The sequence below is a fragment of the Triticum aestivum genome, chromosome 4A (assembly GCF_018294505.1).
Source record: "Triticum aestivum cultivar Chinese Spring chromosome 4A, IWGSC CS RefSeq v2.1, whole genome shotgun sequence".
In the NCBI taxonomy this organism is placed as follows: Eukaryota; Viridiplantae; Streptophyta; class Magnoliopsida; order Poales; family Poaceae; genus Triticum; species Triticum aestivum.
In genome coordinates this window covers 585,541,897-585,560,986 of record NC_057803.1, presented here as the reverse complement: position 1 = coordinate 585,560,986, position 19,090 = coordinate 585,541,897, and the positions used below count along the sequence as shown (strand labels likewise).

Genomic DNA, 19,090 nt, shown 5'->3' with positions numbered 1-19,090 from the left:
CGGCAATTCAGTTATTCATGGGAGTCATTAACCAGTGATGACTATCATTTATACTTGTTGAACTGAAACATCAAATTTAGCTTTTGGTTTCTGGATTCCCATAATGTCTATTCACCAGAGTTTCTAGCACCCGGCCCAACTTGTATTTCAGAAACTTGTGCGTCCCTTCATTTCGCATTTAGCATTGTTGCATTTCAGGATTCACAGAGTTAATACATCGTTTTCTATTTGCTGCATATGTTCATGTTTCAGTGATCCACGACCCATTTTAGATAGGACTCATTTTATCTCAGGGTCATCCTGGATTTATTTCAGTGGCCCCCGTATAGTAATCTTGTTTGGAACATAATTCGAGATTAAACTTCCTTGTTTCAGGAAAACAAAAAAAGGATGGAATTGAAATTTGATGCACCGCGGAAAAGCGAGTTACTTGCCCTGAGCAAATATAACGTTAATGGTAAGGATAAAGCAATTATAGTAAGAAATGATTATCCGAAGCCCCCTGTCCCTTGTTTTGAAATCACTGAGGATTTTGATTTGGCAAAGGTTGAGGAGGTATGATAACTATCCATCTGTGTGATATTCCTCTCGCCTTATTTTTTCTTTTCCAGTGCTGAGTCCTGACATTCTCTCTTTCAGCTTATGCTAGAAAGGGATATTAAGATCGCCAAGTCCATGGCAAATGACATAATCATCCCAGACCCTGCTCCCAAGGTTTGTGTTACCTTCATTTACATAATTTGATTGATGACTCATTCCATTACATTAGTTATTTTGTTTAACCCTGTAATATTATAGGGTACTTAAGTCTACTGAAACAATATGTTTGTTGTTGTCATATATATGAACCTTGGATAGGAACATGTGGATTCGCATGCCTGAACCATGCTAGCTTTAGATCCCCTTACTTTTCCTTCTCTCCTTGTTGGTGCCTCATGTTTGGTTTTATCTTCAGTGTACACCAACTTGCTTGCGTTACACGGTTTTGTTGTTTCAATTGTTGTCAGCACCTCCATAGACCAAAAGACAGTTTATTTTGTGGCGTTTTTAGTTGGATAACTGACGCCTTTCACCTTTTTCAATTGTGACAGACTCATCTAGTGGGTGGGTGATGCCTTCTTGGACATATATGCCAAATTGGAGCACATCCTTGTAAAGGATAGTGTCCAGTGCTTCCTCCGATTTTTCGAGAACTGTGAAGGTCAGGGCATGTCATCTTATCTTACCATCACCGCACAAACCTTAACCTTCATTGTCAGTTTCAATGCCCTGCGATGTGCAAAAGTCGTATTGGAGGGCATGGCACCTGAGCTCTATGGGATGCACGCCAATCCCAACTGCATAAACAAATATGGATACTTCGTGCTCCATGAAGCTGCTGAAAGGTTCTCTGTTGACATGATCAAGTTGCTTTTACGCCATGGTGCATCAGCCAATGTGCGCACAGTTGGCAATGATGTCATTGAGAATCTACTCCCGCTCCATGTCGCAGTTGAGAATACTTGTCTGCATAAGTATCTAGAGGACAATCTGGAGTACAATCTTTCTTGCAGCCAGAATCATCTGGATTATGTCTACAAGCTTATTCATCTACTGTGTCTACCTGAAATGGTCTGTTTCACTTCCCTCCCAATACGAATCACTACTTTTGCAGCATGACGTAAAGAGTAACTATGGTCATACCATAGACCCCTGATAGGTTATAATGAAATTAGTGATACAAAGTACCGAGCACTCTTTCATCTCAACTTGTCAAAGAAAGTAAAGTTTTCATTTGTTAATCCTTTTTCTCTTACTTCATGTGCAGTGTATGTTCTTATAGTAAAAGATAAATTTTCATCAATAAAATATACAAAAACTGTTGCTAGTAATTACTTTGATAGGAGGAAAAATAGTGATATATAGAATGATTATTCAACATTACTTGCTTCATATGAATGCTAAATGGACTTAGGTTTTTGTTCCTTGTTGTTTTACAGAAGATCTTCTTGGACACAACTAGACTGCTTGCAGAGAAAACAAATAATGTATTTCAAGAGCTCTGCAATTACATTGAGGATGGAAAAATCATCCAGTCTGCTGTTCTACTACTGGCTGCTCAAGAGCAGATCCGTGGGGGCAGTTCTTCCAAGATAAATGGCAGTAGTAAGAAAAATGGGTTTGACCTTGTCAGTAACTGTATAATGAGGCTTTCATTTTCCTTGAGATGGGAGAAAGGTTCACATGGAATGGCACCGGAGCTTCTGGAGGAAAGGAAGGCACTTACTGATTGCGCATGGCTGCTTGTTGATGTAATTTCCTATGCCGGTGAAAATCTGTCTGCATACATTCAAGCACATTCTGAGGTAAGCATTTTTGTATATTGCGGCTGCAGTGACTCAGATGCCTTTTACTTAATAGTTGTATTTTTACTATTGTCAGTTACGTTGTTTAAAAAAATACATGCCCTAGTCTTTCTTTTCGTGGAAGCACATTCTGATACTATGTGTGAGAATGCTTTAGTTTGTGAATATTTTTTCAAGAAGCGTATTTCTTTTCTCTTGCTCGATGCTATATATCAATTTAACATTTTCTCTAATATTTTTATCACTAAATTATGTTCTTGTTAATTGAAAAAAAATCTCAAACCCAAGATGCTACTTAGATTCAGAAAGTTTCCATCCACTTCACATCGGTTTGTTGCTTGAATAGCTGAGTCTTGCTCTAATGTTTAGCCTGTCATATAATGCAATGAGATTCAAACCCCTCTTATTTATAAACACTCGGGAAAAGTGATGGCAGAGATAATGAAACAAGAGAAAACAACTGATAGGAGTAAAGCCATTGTCATAGTTATTTTTATGAAATGTTCTATGTCAAAAGTATTAGTAACAAACCAGCCTGTTATTAGCTATCCATATACTCATCCACATCAAATCCCCTGTTTGGCTACTTCTTTCCTTTAATCTTCACCATAAAACAGACAAAAAAACTGTAAGAACACCTTTTGTGCTTTATCTTCTAAGACAGTGCTTCATATTATTATATTGCAAAGGAGATTGCTATACGAGTTCATGATAGATACAATTATTGATGATTTCTGCATTGAATTCACACACTACAACTGGAAGGAGCATGTTAGTTCCTTTTCCAGTACCATATGCATTTTTGTCATGGAAATGCGAATCTTACAATGAATACTTAATGCATGCATAAATAGTGAAAACATTGGTGACAGAAACACTCGATTTCCATATTAATATTACCTGACATGAGCATAGTATATTTTCTTGGCTTCACTTATGTCTATTTTCTGGTTTTGTCACTGCCTTGTACTGTATCATTTTAGCAGCCATATCAACATCAAGTGTTTGGTTAATGTTGTTGCATGGTGCATGGATATAGAACATGTGCTTGTGTTATTTCTCTTTGTTTATTTTCTGGATGCATGTTAGATGAATTGGCAGAAATGAGCATTTTCATATTCTTATGGTGGCAGTTGTGTGGCATGATTCCCAGCTCCAAAAATTCTAGGTGCTGGAGCTGGGGTATATTAAGGTCATTGACATGAGCCTTCCTTATTCATGTTAGACTGAAAATTTATGCTTAAGGTACTTTATTTAGCCTACAAACTCCAGGTCCTCCAAGAAACAGGGAGTTGGAGCTCATTACAGTAACTTGTCTGTGGCCTCGGAGGACAGTTCAATGTAGTTCAACAAACAATTCCATATTCTTATGGTGTATGCAATTTATGACTAACCTCTTTAAGTTTGTCTGAACTTCATTTGGATCATATAGCCTGAAGAAATTGACACCTTTCTCTTTGGGAAACCAAAACAAAACAATTAAAGTGATTTGAAATAGTTGGAATTTGAATAACTGTGATGTGTAGTTAAATATACCGAAGGGCGATGCAGTTCTTGACTCTTACATTTGAAGCGCCTAGATCATAACATGTACTCCCTCCGTCCTAAAATTCTTGTCTTAGATTAGCCTAGATACGGATGTATCTAATACTAAAACGTGACTTGATACATCCATATTTAGACAAATCTAAGACAAGAATTTTGGGACTAGGGAGTAGTTAAATACACAGAACTTGTGGAAGCAAACAAATTATGCTTTAAGCTAAATAATATACATTAATCTAGATGAATCTGAATATGTATATCATGTATGCAGTTCATAAAACCTAGTGAATTGAATGCGATATCTCTTTCTGCACACTTATTGCCATCCAACTCATATTGCACAATTGCAGTTTTCTCCTCCAAACTATTCTTTCCATCATCTCGCTGCTTACAATTGGTTATATAGTCGCTACATTGTATATACAGTAGATCTATGTTAGCGATGTATTGCCTTATACAGCAGCTTGTATGTCATGTAGGTGCCCAATGTGGAGGTCTTTCAACACGTTTCATCTATCCTCAAGGAGTATGGATTTTGCCCCACTGGAGATCCCATGGACGCTGTAAACCTGTACTACTCTGTGTATTGCTTCACACAATAATTTACTATGTGAATAAATGGTTATTTTGCTGATTATTTTATTTTGTCTTCCACTTTTTGAAGCTAGCCTTATGACTGCAGAAAGTCAAACGGAGAGTCATGCAAAGGTGTGTCGGGCTCAAGTGATTATTTTTACATTTAACAAACTGAGTCTTAATCTCTCCCCTTCTTTTTAAAATGTATAATAGGGCTTACAGATGCAAACATGGCAGTTATGGAATCGGCCAATCTGGATGCTGCAAAGGAGAAGGTAAAGATAATCAAAACTGGGATTGATCTTGTTTTGGATAGACTGATGGTGTTCAACAACGAATGATACTGTGGCAGCAAAAAGAAACAAAGCTATAAGAATATCCCTTTCCTTGTTCTTTTTATTTTACTTTACATCAACTTCTTTAAGAATATGTAAAGAAGTAAAAATTTCCTAAATCGACAAATCCCATGAACGCTGTCAGATACATAATAGAATCTTCATTAGCCATGTTTTCTTGATTTCTGACTGTACTCATCTTTCCCTAATCTTGAGCTCAGGTCACAACTGTTGGAATTGACAGTCTCTCCCTTACGGCACGGCAGCACACCAAACAAACACAGGTAACCCATTATACCTTAATACTGATTTTGGTTTAGCAGTACCAAGCAGCTTTGCCTACACAAATGGGTTATTAACTAGAGCACAAAGTGATGGTTTTGGTGCTGCAAAGCTGGGCAGCTTTGTAGTAGCGAATTCAGCCATATTCATAGAGTACAAGCATTCGTGTTCTAATGTACTTTGGCTACTGAACCTGGACAGGTTTAAGCTGCTTCTATTGCCTTATTAAATGAGCTACAAAACATCTAAATTCTGGCCTAGAATACCTAGTGTGTTTTCACACACATGTATAGAAACTAGGAGTACATGTGTAGAACTAAATTCTAGCTTTGAGTTGGCTCCAAATACACATCACCTATTGCAATGGCACGGCATTCCAACTATTCATCTCTGCATCCTAATGTGTTTCCCATTAGTTTTTTTTACCAAAGAATAGGGGGTAAATGCAATAAAAAGTAGTCTTAATTAGCTTAATAAAATAGCTGAAATGTGTAGGTTCCAAGTAACATCAACATTGGGACTTCACCAAGGGGGCTTGCACGCACATTATAGTTATTTCCAGATCTGTTGCATCTGAAATTTATTTGGTGCCTGTGAGAAAAGATTCTGATAGAAGAAGATGCAGTGTAATATGATTGTTGGAGGCAGTAACAAAGCATGCTTCAGTTGCGAGTTTGTGCCATGCATTGTGCTGGTTCAACAGCTTGTTATGTTGCTTAAGCATGCTACTTAATTACTACACTGCAGTAACATCATTCATATCTAATGAAACACCAATGTTGTGTATTAGTCAACATAATACTCCCTCCGTAAACTAATATAAGAGCGTTTAGATCACTAAAATATTGATCTAAACACTCTTATATTAGTTTATAGAGGGAGTACTCAAGCGAGAGGTGCTGGCTGGAAGTATGGATGTTTCTATTTATTTTTTATGATGTACCTATAATGAACTATGTGACAGGCTGTGAGAAAGAAAGCAGGCGGAGGATGGGATCCCACATATACAAAGAGAAGTTTCTTCCCATACTGGAGATTAGTGTTACAAGATCGGGTTCCTTTGAAGGTGTATCCAGCCTATGCAAGCTCAGGTCTATCACTGAGTAACTCAATAGTCAATGGATCTACTCAAACTCCAAATCATAAACTTGGTCCAGTCCGGAGAATCTCGCCACTTACAAGCAATAATCAACCGAGAAGGTGCTTTATAACGGCTGCTAGTGGTGCAATCAGGCTCTTGAAAGTGCTAAAGTAGAGTAGAAAGGTATGTCAGGAGTTTTGTCTCCCTCTCCCAAGTTTTCTGAACATGCCCTACATAAACACATGGGAAGAAAGAATTTTCATGATGCACCTTTAACTAGTAAGATTATTTGTTGCTAGTCCATTAAGGATTTGGTTATTTGCTCGATGGGGTTAGGTATTCTATTATTGTGTCTTTTTCCCCGCTGTTGTAAGTTTCTAGTCTCCAGGTTCTTCTACTTCATGGGCTACACCAAGCTTGGGTATGTTTGCTTGCTTAGCAATGAGCAACCCTACTGTTATTTATTTCCCCCAAGCGGTCCATGTGCAGATAATTATTTAGATGATAGTGACATCTAAATCCTTGTGGAGAAGCAATATATGTCCACATGATTTCTTGTACAGTACGTATGTTTTTGTTTTCTTAGGGAATTCTCAACCCTGTGAAATATACAACACATTTGATCCTATGGATATGATGGTATTGATCAACCAAACACCCAACACTTGTTAATGCAGTGGGTAGTTCGTTAGTGCTTAACGTGGTGCTGCTCCCTTTACTAAACCATGTTAAAGCTGCACTCGTAACAAGCAGCTTCTATTGATGCTCATAGGCATGGAGTTCTTTTTATGATCATTTTTTTACATGGAGTTAGTTGTGTTGAAGTGCTTCTTTAATCTCCTGCACACATAAACATGCATTTGTCTTTAGTTATCTCTACTATTACATGGGATTCTGCTGTCATTCTAATGGTTGCTTCAACTCCCTCATTCCCCTCCCGCAAACATGGAGTTTTTTTTACAATCATTTTTTTTGACATGGAGTTAGTAGTGTTGAAGTGCTTCTTCAATCTCCCGCACACATAAACTGGTAGGACTAGGGTTCCTACCAGGCCTCCGATGCAGATTGTATGGGCAAGGAGGAGGGGGACGAGGGCTGGAGCGGGCGCGCCGGCGGACAGGCGCCATCACGGCTAGGGTTAGAGGCAGCGGCGGCTAGGGTTCCGGCTCCTCAGGGAGCCGGGCAACAGAAGATTATAATATCTTTATTGCTTCATTTCAACGATGTCTTACAACTAGTATTTATAACTTTAGCCTAAGATAACTTGCCTAAGATAACTTGTGGGCCAAGCCCCTAATACTAATGCCTGGTGGGCCTCTTCCTAGTATAGACCAAGCCGGTCATAACATCTCTCCCCGCCTGCGCAAACAGCTCGTCCTCGAGCTGAAAGTCTGGATAGTGTTGGCGAAAATCCTCACGCTGCTCACTACAAGAAATATGTCAACTTATGACCTTCTGTCAGTGACCCTCGAAGAATTGGTCATAAATTTATGACCATTTTAGATCAATTGGTCAAAATCTGTTCAGGGGGCTCCAAACCCTAAACCATTGCGACCATTTTGGTCAGAAAGGTCGTAATTTCCTTACACGAAATGGTCACAAAGCAAACAGTGCTAGTCCGCTGCCTTATTTCTAGTTGTTAATGACGAATATAGATGGTCATAGCCTTGTAGATTGTGGTGGATTGTGATGACTAGGCGCCATCTCATCAGTTTTGCCTATGTGTCATGTCCATGTGGCAGTTTTTGCCCTAGGTTGTGAAGCAACCTATATTTCTATCATTCCCAAAATTCCCAAAAGAATCTCATAAATTCTTTGGGGCATATCTTCATCAAATATGTAAAAATCCTTCCTTGCCTAGTTCAAAACTAATTCAACAATATTCATTTTCCTATTCTGTTCACAACAACACTTTATGAAGGAAGTGCTATTTATATATTCTTGATTGCCCTCGGAATTTTTGGGCACTCTTTCCTATCCAAATCATTACCGCATGACAAAATTCAGCTCCATTTGCCTAGCAAATCTTCCTCGGCAAATTTCCAAAGTTTTTGTCCACCTAGAAGCATTGTGAAGGAAGTACCTTTTTTATATCTCTAAATGACATGAAATTTATACAGTTCCTTCATATGCCCAAATTATCATCCTCCTCCAAATTGCAGCTCAGTCAAATCATCTATGTGAGCCCAGGTTCAATTTATATTTTATGGCCAAATTGGCACGTTGCAAAGCAAGTGTTATATAGACCCCTCCTATTACCCTCAAACTTTTCGGGCACTCTTCCATACCCAAATCATTGCCACATGATAATATTCAGCTCAATTTTCCTAGTAAATCTTTCTCAGGAAATTTCCAAAGTTTCTACCTCAAGAGAAGCTTTGTGAAGTAAGTACTAGCTAGGCTTACCCAAATGATCTGAAAATTTACCAGCGCATGCCCATACCTATGTAACTTACCTACACCAATTTTTAGCTCATTTCATTCATCCAATCTCTCTCACTAGTTTTCCCAAGTTTTTGTCCATAGAAGAGCATTGTGAAGGAAGTACTACTTTGGCATGTCAAAATGATATCAATTTTCTAAAATGCTTTCCTATGCCCAAATAACCATCCTCCACCAAATTTCAGCTCAATCCATTCATTATTTCGAGCTCAACTTCAACATTCATATTTTTGTCCAGTGTGGTACTTTGCAAAGCAAGTACCACCTAGGATCCTCCTTTTGAGCTGAAAATTTATGAATACATTCTCCTTAGTAGATGATCATCCTCGGCCAAAACTCACGCCCATTGGCCATATGCATTTCCCGTACCGCTAATCAAACACTTGGCTGCTTATTCATGTTTGAGCATCGATCGGTCTCCCCGTGAGAATCTTATGTTGTGATTTTCTTCCTAGCACCTACCTAGGGAGTTCCCAACCCACTAGACATTCCTAGGCCGCCCAGAACACATGGCAACACCACGGCCACGCGGTGACCATGCGGCGGGCATGCGAGTTTACGCGCTCTAGAGTTGGGGGCCTCGGCCACTGCCCAAACCTAGACGTATCGCCACCAAACCATGTATTTATGATTAAATAGGTACTTATGTAACTAGAAATGATTTTTGGAAAAAATAAATAGCAAACTATGAGGCAGCTGCAGTTCAAATTTGACCCGCTTCCTACTGAATCGGCGGGAATTTATCTTTTTCACCAGAGGTGGATCAAAACTTTTGACACCCAACCATTTTGTAAACTGTGCATTAAATATGGCCTAGTATTTTATAAAATTGATTAGGTCCAATTTTGCAACAAATATATGGTAGGTCCTTCACAAAAAAATCATTTTGGGCACTCGGAAAATGGAAAATGAATTTTTCATGCAAAGAAAATGAAAACTTCCTTAGGCAACATTGTTTGGAATTCCAAGACGCACCCTTGTGCACAATATGAGATCATTTGAACAAACTATGCCACGAATGTGGCCATAAGATTGATCATTTGGCTTGAAAGTCATTGATCTCCACACATGATAGCTCGTTTCTGAGAACACTTTTTTATAATAATTGCCGTATTACAAGTTTGTTATTTTTCCTGGGAACTTGGCCACATATGATGACACAATGCGAAGGTTTCCCAATTTTTTGATTTTTTTGAATTTTTTATGCCCGTTTCAAAATGTGGTCAAAACGGTGGGAATGACCGTTCCTAGCTAGTGGTTGAATCTTGGAATTTTATTGGTGTTTCTCTGATTAAATAGATACTTATGTACCTAGAAATGATTTTTGGAAAAAAATAAATAGCAAACTATGAGACAGCTGCAGTTCAAATTTGACCCGCTTCCAACTGAATCGGCGAAAATTTGTCTTTTTCACCAGAGGTGGATCAAAACTTTATACACCCAACCATTTTGTCAATTGTGCATTAAATATGGCCTAGTATTTTAGAAAAATGATTTGGTCCAATTTTGCAACAATTATTTGGGAGGTCCTTCACAAAAAAACCTCCTTTTGGGCACTCGAAAAATGGAAAATGGTTTTTTCGTCCAAAGAAAATGAAAACTTTCTTAGGCAACATTGTTTACCATTCCAATATGCACCCTTGTGCACAATATCAGATCATTTGAACAAACTATGCCATGAATGTGGCCATAAGATTGATCATTTGGCTTGAAAGCCATGAATCTTCACGCATGATAGCTCGTTTCTGAGAACACTTTTTAAAATAATTGCTTTATTACAAGTTTGTTATTTTTCCTGGGAACTTGGCCACATATAATGACACAATGCGAAAGTTTCCCAATTTTTTGATTTTTTTTGAATTTTTTATGCCCGTTTCAAAATACGGTCAAAACGACGGGAATGACCGTTCCTAGCTAGTGGTTGAATCTTGGAATTTTTTTGGTATTTTTCTGATTAAATAGATACTTATGTACCTAGAAATGATTTTTGGAAAAAATAAAAAGCAAACTATGAGGCAGCCGCAGTTCAAATTTGACCCGCTTCCTGCTGAATCGGCGGGAATTTGTCTTTTTCACCAGAGGTGGATCAAAACTTTTGACACCCAACCATTTTATCAATTGTGCATTAAATATGACCTACTCCCTTTGTTCGGAATTACTTGTCTCGGATATGGATGTATCTAGAACTAAAATACATCTAGATACATCCATTTCTACGACAAGTAATTCCGAACGAAGGGAGTAGTATTTTAGAAAAATGATTTTGTGCCATTTTGCAACAAATGTATGGTAGTTCCTTCACAAAAAAACACATTTTGGTCACTCAGTAAATGGTTCTTTTGAGCAAAGAAAATGAAAACCTCCCAAATCAACATTGTTTGTCATCCCTAAATACACACATGTACGAAATATTGGTTTATTTGAACTAACTATAAGAGGTTAAATGTTTGCCTAAATAAGAGGGTACAAACTATAAGACAAAAAACAAAAAATCTTAATTTTGATTGGTGGAACCAGCTATGGAATGGATCAATGACATGGCAAACATCTGTCCATCCATCCGTCCATCCACCCCTCCGCTCTCTCTCTCACACAGCAAACCCCCCCTCTCTCTCTCGCACAACTAACCCTAGCAATCTACCTCTCCCCTCCCCTCCCCTTGCGCAGCCGCCACCCACCTCCACCATGCCTTCTTCCCACCCACATCGCCGCCGCTGCCGCCGGCCTACGCCCTCCCCCCACACCGCCGCCGTGAAACCCCATCCTCACCTTCTCTCCCCAGTCGAGCAGCAGCAGGTCAGGCGGAGGCGGCAGCCAGATCCGCCGCATTGCTTCCGGATCCGCTCCCTCCCCACCCTCGATTCATCTCCAGTCCCACCGCCAACACCCACCCCCACCCCCACCGGCGACCTCCCTTACCCCATCACCGCAGGACCCGTCCTTGCCTCCCGCCACCGTCCCTCTTCCTCGTATTCCCCGGGCACCGACGCCGCCCCTGCCTCTCAGGAGGATAGAGGAAGGCCCCCGCCGCCGCCACACTCCTCCATCTCCGAGGCCATGGAAGGGGCGGGAGGGCCCGTGGCCGCGGATCTACTGGGAGCAGCCGTTCCCCTGCGAGAAGAAGGTGAGGAGGACGCTCCCCCATAGCTGCTGTATCTTGCTTCGCTTCTCGATTCGGTGGTAGTAACTGCTCCAGAGCTTCACGCAGATGCGACGGGGGCTAGGGACAACTGCCGGTCTCTGGCGCGCTCTCCTAGGAGTTCATTTGGTTTGCGAGCTCGAAACCACGCGTAGTTCGTACTTGGTGGTGGTAGCTTTTCTTAGGGTGGTTGGATTGCTGCTGATTGGGCGCAGCAACAGTGCGCATTCATGCTACTAGTTCTTCCTTCCCCCAATTGCAGTGGTTGAAATTGGGGAAAACCTGGGTTGCTGTTCAATGTCGACAGGGAGGACCAACTGCACTGCGCATTCGTGCTAACCACCCCAAACCCCCACAATTTTAGTGGCTGAGCCGGGGAACTAGACAGGGGTTTGTGTCCAGGGTTCTGCTTTTAGATCCCGAGTGCCAATGTAGTTTATGATAGTGTGGTTGCAGTCTGCTGCTTATGTATTCCATCTGTTTATTTTGGAATGTCGAATGTTCCCCAGGCAGTGGGTGCTAAGCTGCTTCTGATGGCGGACCGCAATCCATGTGTTATATTTAGCATATTGAAATTCAGTGTTGCCTTCTCACGTTAAATTGCTATACCTTTTTGGCACCAGTATATGTAGTCCCCGTTGGTAACTAGAAAAATCATGTAGTACATGAGTGGGAATTGCTACTCCATGTTTGTACATATTATATTTGCATACTAGTCATGTTCCCGGGGTTTTTAATCGCTTCTGACAGAGAAATGCACCTTTGATCTATGATGATATCCTTTAGCATGCCTGGCTGTTAGTTCTAGCAATGTCAGAACTCAGAAGCAATACGCTGAAGGATACATTTTATGTCTCTGTTAGATGGCGTGTCCTAGATGCTCTTGTCACTAATTTTAATACTACTACTGGTACTAGTACTTGTAGTCGATGGATGGAACTGCACGTTCCTCTGCATTGTCGATCCAATTTCCCGACTGCGAGTGCTGCTTCTTGTATTTTTCTGCCAAGTCCTCTAGACGCACAGAAGCTACTTGTAGTCGCTGGACAATAGACACTGTTGTATTTAGGAATTAGTTGTGATTACTAGTTAGATTCAATGTTTCTCGCCATCAAATAGAACTATGAACCACTTTGATATCTTATCTTAAAATGTTTTATTTGTGCCTCCTAATTGATTACTAGTGTTTCCTGGTTAGCACTGATGTTCTAAAACGTCTTATATTCGTTCACTGAGGGACGGCACCCACTACCGCTGCCTCTGGGGCAAGATCACCCGCCCGCACGGCAACTTTGGCGTCGTCCGCGCCCAGTTCAAGTCCAACCTCCCCACCGAGTCCATGGTTAGTGCCTGCCCGCCCTTAGTTTTCTTGATGGTGCTTTTTTGCTGAGGCTGTTTGTTGCTTTGCGTTGTGTGCAGGGGCGCAAGGTCAGAGTGTTCATGTACCCGAGCAGCATCTAAAGTTAGCATCTGCTGCACTATCGCTGATGATGTTTGTTTAAGGCTGTTGCTTTGCTTTGTGTGATTTTACTCTAGCATGTGTGTTGCATTTTGTCCTGTGCCTTGAGAATGACTAGGATTTATGTTATAGAATTCCAAGTATAGTCGCAATATATAACATGCCTAAAGTATATGGACTTGTGCAGTGTGTCCATCAAGAGTAGATAGACTATTTCTTTCATGATTCATCTATATATGCTGCTCTTATATGCAAGTTTGTATCTGGATGTCTTATGCATGACAGAAGTTTGTGAAATGCAATGTTTTTCTGTTGTGGTCTGTTTGATGGGGATTGATGCACATGTAGGTCATATCTCTGTGTGTTTGGACCGAGGGAACAACACTAGCTTATTAGCTTACTTTTCATCAAATACTAGTATTAGTTGAGATGTAGATGGACTGTTTCTTTCACGATTTTATCGATATACAGTTGTTTACATGTTTTTTATCTGGATGTCTTATACATGACAGAAGATTGTGAATCGAAATGTTTCTTTTGTGGTCTGTCCGATGAGGATCGATGCATGTGTGGATCATATCCCTGTGTGTTTTGGATCTAAGAACTAGCTTATTAGCATACATTTTTATCAAGTACTACTAATTTAGGTGTAGATGGACTATTTCTTGCATGATTCATCAATATGCAGATATTCTGCTGTTACATGCATGCTTGTATATGGATGTCTATTGGTGTATATGGACTATTTCTTTCAAGATCCATCAATATGCAGTTATATACATGTTTGTATCTGGATGTTTATATTACATCATGAGGTTTTCTACAAATTAATAAGGTAGTGGTTTTAGCTGCTGCATTGTTGCTTATATTTGATACTACACAATGTGACTGGAGTTTATTGTGATTTGCAGAAGATAGAATCTGGATGCAATTGCTTTGATATTCCTGTTTGGCCCCCAGGCATGCTCATGAAGTACAATGAGGTGTCCTCATCTGACTATTTCGCCAATGGGTAAGCCTCACTGTCAATCTTTCAAGTAGTAGTAGTACGGTGTCGCAATCATCTCTGTTTGTATATAAGTACGCCACTGTTGAGGTTTAGCAATCTCTGTTATGGTGTTGATATGAATCATGCTTTTCTGTATGTGACAGCGAACTGGCTACCCTCGTGTAGTTGAGCAATTAGTATCCATACATGCCCAGTGCATGCCTAAATCCTGAGTTTTATTTTTAAACACCTCTCCATATATGTGCAGTGCCTATTGTAATTGTCAAGTGTGAATTCTGTATATGAGGTGTGTTCTCCTTGTAGTAATTTCTAGTAGCCTGCTTGTTATGTGTAGAGTGCACAACACATTACGTGTATTGAGGATGAAATGGTCAGAGTATGGCATTTTCAATTTAACTTACTTTTTTGGTGTTGAGCTGTCGATAAATTGGTGTTGGTACCATGATGCTTGAATTGTTATTTTCTTTTGGTAAATGAACTGCTGCTTTGGTGCATAGATGTATCTTCACGAGTCACAAAACTCCTGACATGTAGGCGACTGGAGCGCACCAGAAGCATTGACAACGACTCAGTCCTCGGCGCAGCCCTCTGCTAGAGCGGTGCGTCCCCTCTTTGTTCTCCCAGCCACCCCTAAGTTTTGGATTTGGATCGTTTCTATGAACTCTAGCCATGCTCACTTGTAAATCTGGTTTGATGTTTAAACCGTGACTTATGATAATCTGGTTTCATCGCCTTCCAGGGACAACATATATATGCTCAATACACTCTACTTGTTTTCCTGTATAGTTTTCTTACTTGTTTTCCTTTATGCGTTCACTCTTTTTCAGGAGCTCCAAGCATAATTTTTTCCCTTTATGTTCACTCTTTTACAGGAGCTCCAATCCTAATTTTTCTGAGTGTGAAGCCGTGAAGCCAAGTGCGAAGCAGTGAATGCTGGAGAGAGATGATGCTGGAGAGATGCCCTTCCTGTAGGTCTGCACATAAGCGGAAGTTCCTGGGTATACAAGATTCGATGGTTAAACTGGTTGATGTGATGTGAATGAGTGTATGGAAACTGGTTGTGTGATGTGAATGAGTGTATGTAGTTTCACGCGTTCTGTATAGCATATTGTAATAAACTTATTTTAGCTATTATTTGAAGATTTTCATATGCTTTCTCTCTTCTGTTTGTTTGATATATACATATGTATTGCTTATTAATAAGCTGTGAAAAATCTGACATTTGGGACCCATCTGTAAACTGGAGTTGGAAAAAAAGCTGGAAATAAAAAATAAATTGACTGCAAAATGTTGTGCGCTAGAAAATAAAAAGGCCAAATTGTAAGCCAAGCCCATGTAGCTAACCAAAATTAACATAAAATACATATATTAAAAGGGCTTGCCTAAAAAAATACATGGGCCGAATTACTGTGTCAGACCCATGTAGCTAATAAAAGCACAGGAAAAAATACATTAAAAAGGCCGAATTGTTGGGCTAGGCCCATGTAGAAAATCGAATTGGACCGGGCTGAATCTTGTGCCACGTTAGATTGCCACGCTGGATGCCTACGTGGACTGGGGAGGTTGCTAGTGACCAAAACGCCACAATAGACGTATTTTGGTCATAAACGTCTTCGACCATTCCAGAAGAAAGCTCGCTATAGTCAGTTTATGACGGCCAGCTTTTGACCTTATGTTTTTGGTCACAAAAAGGTCACAAATGGAAATTTGTGACCATTCAGTGACCAATAGTGGTGGTCACAAGTTGACATGTTTCTTGTAGTGACTCCCAAGTAGCCTCCTCCTCCGGAAGGCCTGTCCACTGAACGAGGACGAACCAGATGCCACGACGGAGCTCTGCCTGCAACACCTTTGCCGGCTCTAGAAGAATGCGACCATCAGCGGTTGGCGGAAGCGCCGGCGGAGCCGCCGGTGGCTCGCCACGAAAAGGCTTGAGCAGCCCCACATGGAAGACGTCGTGGATGTGAGCGCGGGCTGGAAGCTGAAGACGATAGGCCACCTTCCCAATGCGCTCCAAGATAGGGAAGGGCCCGGCGTAGCGAGGCCCCAGCTTGCGCTTGGCGCGCGGGTCAAGCGACTGCGTAGAGCGGTGGAGAAGACGCAGCCACACCCAGTCACCCACCGCGAACTCCGCCTCGCGGTGATAATCGTCGTAGTAATGCTTGGCCAGCTGCTGGGCCTGAAGGAGACGCTGACGGACCTCAGCAAGCATCTCGTCACGGGTGCGAATAAGGTCACCCGCAACCGCTGTCCGAGCCATCTCTGGGTCCACCGATAGTATAGGTGGGGGTGGTCGACCATAGACCACCTCAAACGGCGTAGCGCGCAGGGCGGAGTGATAGGAGGTGTTGTAGCAGTACTCTGCCCAAGAGAGCCAGTCCACCCAAGCGCGAGGCCGATCACCTGTCACACAACGCAAATACATGGCGATGACCTTGTTAACCACCTCGGAATGACCGTCTGTCTGAGGATGGAACACCGTACTCAGGCGGAGCTGGACACCCACCATCCTAAAGAGGTCGCGCCAGACATGGCCCGTGAACACTGGGTCCCGATCACTGACGATCAAAGCAGGGAACCCGTGTAGACGGACAATGCCGTTGAAGAAGGCCCGGGCCACGGACGCCGCCGTGTACGGATGGACGAGCGCGATGAAATGGGTGTACTTGGAGAAGCGGTCGACCACCGTGAGGATGACCGACTTGCCGCCCACCTTGGGAAGGCCCTCAATGAAGTCCATGGAGATATCCGCCCAGACCTGAGACGACACCTCAAAGGGCTGAAGTAACCCAGCCGGCCGCAGGGTCTCCGTCTTGTTGCGCTGGCATGTCTGACAAGACTGAACCCAGTCACGGACCAGGGCGCGCTCGCCAGGGATGTAGAAGTCGGCACGAAGACGATGGAGGGTTTTCTGCACACCCTCATGACCTGCTGAGTGGGCGAGCTATAACACCTGGTGACGGAGATCATCATGCGCCGGAACAAAGATCCGGCGCCCATGGAGAAGCAGTCCGTCAGAGAAGCGCCACGGCTCCTCCAGGTCACTGCCTGTGAGCTGCTACCGAAGAAGGACGGCGTCATTGGCCGTCGCAGTTGCGCGGCGGATGTCGGCGAAGAGACCGAACGTCAGCCCGGAGCGGATGACAGGACCGCCCTGGCGGACTCGTCGACGGAGGCGATGTCGGAGTCGCGACGGGACATCGCGTCGGCCACTGTGTTAAGGCGGCCTGGCCGATACTCGACGGAGAAGTCGAAGTCGAAGAGCTTGCTGATCCACTGGTGTTGTGGCACGGTCGACAGCCGTTGGTCCAGCAAGAACTTCAGGCTGTAGTGGTCTGTGCGAATGTGGAAGGACCGTCCCCACAAGTACGACCGCCAATGACGAACGGCCTGCACAAGGCCAATGAGCTCCCGCTCGTATGCCGCCAGCTTGAGATGGCGAGGAGCGAAAGGCCGACTGAAGAAGGCGATGGGTCCATCGTCTTGATGAAGCACGGCGCCGAAACCAGCGCCCGAGGCGTCACAGTCCACTACGAACGGGCGGTCGAAGTCGGGCATCTGGAGGACGGGGCCCGTCGTGAGGGCCCCCTTGAGGGCCTCGAACGCCGTCGTCGCCTCGTCATCCCCAAGTGAAAGCGTCGCAGCGAAGCAACCGCGTGAGGGGCGCCGCGATGAGCCCGAACTCCCGGATAAATTTCCGGTAGTAGCCGGCGAGGCCGAGGAACCCGCAGAGAGCCCGCAGCGAGCGAGGTGTCGGCCATGCGGAGACGGCCGCCACCTTGTCGGCGTCCATAGCCACCCCGTCGGCAGAGATGACATGGCCGAGGTAGGCGACGGTAGGTGTCTCGAACGAGCACTTCGAGCGCTTAAGGTGAAGGTGGTGCTCCCGAAGCTCGTTGAAGACGATGGCGACGTGCTGGAGGTACTCTGTAACACCCTCGATGCGACTATATCTCCCACGTGTCGAGGCACGACTTAGAGGCATAATCGCATTGAAGGCATATGTCGCAAGTGAGGTAATCTTCACACAACCCATGTAATAAAATAAGGAAAGAGATACATAGTTGGCTTACAATCGCCACTTCACACAATTACATGAATAAACATTACATCAATCAAATACACTCATGGTCCGACTACGGAACCAAAATAAAAGAAGAACCCCAAATGCGACAAAGGTCCCCGATCGACCCCAACTGGGCTCCACTACTGATTAACTAGAAGAAACAACATGAAGGACAAGATCTTCATCGAGCTCCTCCTGAGCTTGGTTGCGTCATCTGCACGGACTCATCGGCACCTGCAAGCTGGTTTTGGAAGTATCTGTGAGCCACGGGGACTCAGCAATCGCGCACCCTCGCGATCAAGACTATTTAAGCTTATGGGTAAGGTAAAAGTATGAGGTGGAGCTGCAGCAAGCGACTAGCATATATGGTGGCTAACATACGCAAATGAGAGCGAGAAGAGAAGGCAAAGCACAGTCGATAAAAGTATGATCAAGAAGTGATCCTAGACTACCTACGTCAAGCATAACTCCAACACCGTGTTCACTTCCCGGACTCCGCCGGAAAGAGACCATCACGGTTACACACGCGGTTGATTCATTTTAATTACGGTCAACTTCAGGTTTTCTACAACCGGACGTTAACAAATTCACATCTGCCCATAACCGCGGGCCCGGCTTTCGAAAGTTCAAATCCCTGCAGGGGTGTCCCAACTTAGCCCATGACAAGCTCCCACAGTCAACGGAGGAATAGACCTCCTCCCGAGACGTTCCGATCAGACTCAGTATCCCGGTACAACAAGACATTTCGACAGGGTAAAACTAAACCAGCAACACCGCCCGATGCGCCGACATCCTGATGGGAGCTGCACAT

The 19,090-nt window shown here is 43.0% G+C and overlaps 1 pseudogene; it reads left to right on the top strand.

The window, feature by feature from the left end:
• The first annotated feature begins 491 nt into the window (after positions 1-491).
• On the top strand, positions 492-6,338 carry LOC123082398 (uncharacterized; annotated as a pseudogene).
• Positions 6,339-19,090: the final 12,752 nt, after the last annotated feature.